Below are 3,930 nucleotides of genomic sequence, written 5' to 3'. Positions count from 1 at the left end.
GGAGGCAGACAGAGGAGAGGGGGAGCTGTCGGCGTCGAGCCACGTGCCTCTGCCGTATCCAGGTCCATTTAAGTGACCACTGCCGACCCCTCGTTTATCTCCTCTGTTACATAGCTACCGAGTGCAGGAAACAGATTTGTTCTCTTATTTTTCGGTTTATCGATGTTTTTGCCAATCCAGGGGTCGGTAATTAATACTAAGGGAACTGAGGTTCACTTGAAAGCGCCCCTTGAGTGCTGCGTTATCTAAAGGCCACTCCACGATGTCGGGTTCCCACTGCGCTCAAAGATTTTACTCGTTTACTTTAGCCGCCGCTTTGGAAGCTTGGAAGAGAATTGAGGTGTCTCTCTCTGGCACGCCGCGATATTTCGTCTGCTAGGAAAAGCCGCAGCCAATGTAGACATAAAAACTAGCAACACTCCTGAACAATCTTGCCGCACAAAAAAAGATAGCCTCGAGAGCTCGAGGCATCTTCCTTCGTCCGGTCTTGGGCTCTGCGACGAAGACAGGGCGTCTGTGAAGGATTGCCGACCTAAGTTCCGCTATCGTTTCCTTGCGCCGATGAAATCATAGATACTGTGCCACTCGAAACTATGAAGAGAAGGAGAACTCTATATCTCCGTCTGGTACTCTACCTTGCTTGCTATTACAGATTGCGGTCGGAATCATGAGCAAGCCTCGTTCGCAAAGGAAAAACAAAAACTCTCGCGTGCAGACATTTCCACGCAATATTACCACACGTTTTGTATAAGTACTGGACCCTCAATGAATAGTAGCAGGACTTCTGTAGTACGCTGCGTCGATGCTGCATCACACGACGTTCAAAGTTGAGCAGAGACTTTCCAGGTACAGCAATGTTGCAGACCCAATGCAACTTTACTGTTCTGCGGGATGCAGTGCAAATTCCTGCAGCGTCAAATTCAGCAATCGAGATTTCGGCGCATGTTGAACAATGGGAATTACTGAAGAATTGCATTTTGTGGATGAAGTAATGCACGCAACATCGAGGTGAATTCGGTGGAGGCAAATACAGTGACATCGATCTAATTTACGCGCCTCATGAAAACCACAAGTGAGGTCGATCAGTTGTAGGAGATTGTAACGATTGTCCGAGCCGTACGATAGTGTGTCCTGTAAGCCCCAAAGTGCAGTTGACAAAATTCTCGCCCCATTATTCTGAGAAAAGAGAAAAATTCAGGGAACACTTGAGCCCAACAGTATGACGCAGTAGTGTTAACGGGTCCCTTCACCTACAGTGCCTAAGTATACTAGCTGGGGTACTGTGTATTGCAGTTTTCAATACCGCGGAGTCAGCACTCTACCGACCGGTGGTGTGCGTCGCCAGCGGACGATCTCTCGTAGCGCACCCGCCATTTCCGCGTTCACGAATGCGTAATTTCTTTGGTGCGTGTAGCGCGTTTGGTACTTACATATTCTGACAATGATTATAAGGACGATAAATAACTGCGCAAGAAGTAAGGGACAAGAGAGAAGATGCCCACGGGACTGAAGCAGACTAACCACTGGTTTATTGCACCAACGCCTCTTTCCTTCAACAACAAAGCGAGCGCGCACCAACCACACATACAAGAAACCGAAATCATCTCGTCAGCCCAAGAAATTCCAACTCCTGTCGGTACAAGTGGATGGACGCCTCGGTAACACATTTTCCATCCACTTCTACCGCAAGGAGTTGGAATTTCTTGGGCTGACGAGGTGATCACGGTTTCTTTTTTTTTTGTCTTTCTGTGGATGGTGCGTGTGAGCTCTGTTGCTGCAGGAAGGAGGCTTTGTTGCAATAAACCACTTGTTATTCTGCGCTCGTGCCGTCCATATCTTCTCTCTTGTCCTGTTCTTTTCGCGCAGTTATTTATTCTTCTTATAATGTCGTACCAACCAGCCCCTCACCTCCCTCTTCTAGATTCCTGACAGTGATTCCTCATCTCAAAGTCCCACAGCAGAAATGTGTGTAAAGAGACTTTCTGAAGGACGCATATGGATAGTTCGTATCAATGCGCCGTCACAATGTGTCGACTCAGGCAGGATTGAAGCTTCATCTATATATACTGAGTTATTATGTACGTTGATATGGTGCACGTAAAAGATAAAGCAGTTTAACAAATACACGATCGCACGTTTCGCGAGGAAGACGCAACGCGCTCGGGTTTTAGAACTTTCCCCGCCGGCAGCACTCATATACCCCAGCCGTAGTAGCCAAAACTCTCTATTCACTGTACTTTACCGGCCTGGGGCCCTCTTCGCAGAAACGAGCACTGTTCTTTATATGTTTTTATTGTTTATTATTGTATATATATTTATTTAAAGTTTGAAGTTTTTTCATCTTAATTTTATTTTAATGTTTTTTTTTCTATTTACCACAGGGCACACACGGTGCTCCTCTAACCTAGTCGAACGAACCTACCTCAATGGCCTAGAGTCAGCGTTTCTGTCTCACAACACGAGGCTCTTGGATTCAATTTCGCACCAATTTCTGCTACTTTCTTTTCAGCGTGATTAATTCGCTTCGTTTCCTTACTTCTCACATTGTCTGAGTCATGCTACTACCTCGTAATAACATTCAACTCATGTTTTAATTCATTTTCAGTCACAGCTCAACCTGTGCCATTGTGACCGTCTCGACTAATCGGGATTTTCTGCCCACAGCGGCGACGACTCCTGAGCCGGAATCTCTGCTGAACGGACCCTTTTACGCTGCCACTTTAATAGGGATCACCTAGGATTCACTACACTGCACCGCTATAGCTACGCCGTCAGCGTGGTCACAGCACTATGGTATAGTAAACCGGCTTCAGTTAGTACCCGGTTGAGTACGGTTACACTAGTATGAGTGTAGCACTATCGCAGAGCTTGTCGGTAGACTTTTTATGAGTTTTAAACCAGAAACTTTAAAGAAGTGTGCGCTGACCTGATTGAGTGAACAGAATCATATTTAGGCACGCATAGTGCTAAAGACACAAAAAGCGCCAATATTTCATCGAACAAAACAGATTTATTAACTTTTTGTACCCTTGAGAGGGACAAAAGATAAAGGCTATGGGTAACCTGAGAGAGTGCCTTTTTCCCTGCATATGTTATGCATGGAGTGAGACCCATACACACAAAAATTAGCTGTGGTTCAATTATTCTTGAACCTGGTTACAGAGCGAAAGCTATGGCGTACCGGGCAATTATACTCGGTTAATCCGGGCATATCGAGCGCTACTGCTCAACCCGTCCCTATCTCTCCCCGTTGCGGTTGATCCTGCCGCGAGGCGCGGCAGTGTCCGCTTTTGTAATTAAAATTGTTTACGTCAGAAGCCATGTGCTAGTCTCAGCTCCTTCACCAGGGGGCTTGTAGATACGTCATCGGCTACGTGGTCCTGTGAATTGACACACAGTCAGCACCTCCTCCCAGTTCCTTTTCTTTGACCTTGACCTCTCGCGCCATTTGGAAGGACATCATACTTATACCATGGCTTCTTCTTTGTTTGACCTCTGGCTCACTTCAAGGTCATAGTCCTTCGGTCTGCGATCTTGGCTTTACATGGCGTAGTGAAGCCTTCGCTTTAAAAGCATTGCTGACAGCTCCTAAACGAAATAATGTTATGATTAAAGCGTCGTAGATAATTGAGACAGTCATACACTAATATAGCTGCTCCTTCCCCCATATCCTGTTATAGAATAAGAATTTGACTCAGCAAATTATAAACAGTTTAAACAGTTTAAACAGTATAAACAATAAAACGGTATATTCATAGTCCTACCAAACAAGAAAAAAAACCTATAGAGATGAGTGGTGAACACTGCCTAGTTTCTGAGTGGTACTATTGAATGCCGAAACACATATGTGTGTGAAAATAGTCTTGGTAGTTATTCATTTCTAAATTACATATCTGCATCTGTTAACGTCGGCTTTTTTTTTTTGGTGCC

The sequence above is a fragment of the Amblyomma mixtum genome, chromosome 8, assembly GCF_055824585.1.
Source record: "Amblyomma mixtum isolate Tamu chromosome 8, ASM5582458v1, whole genome shotgun sequence".
NCBI lineage: Eukaryota > Metazoa > Arthropoda > Arachnida > Ixodida > Ixodidae > Amblyomma > Amblyomma mixtum.
This window is presented reverse-complemented; position numbering follows the sequence as displayed.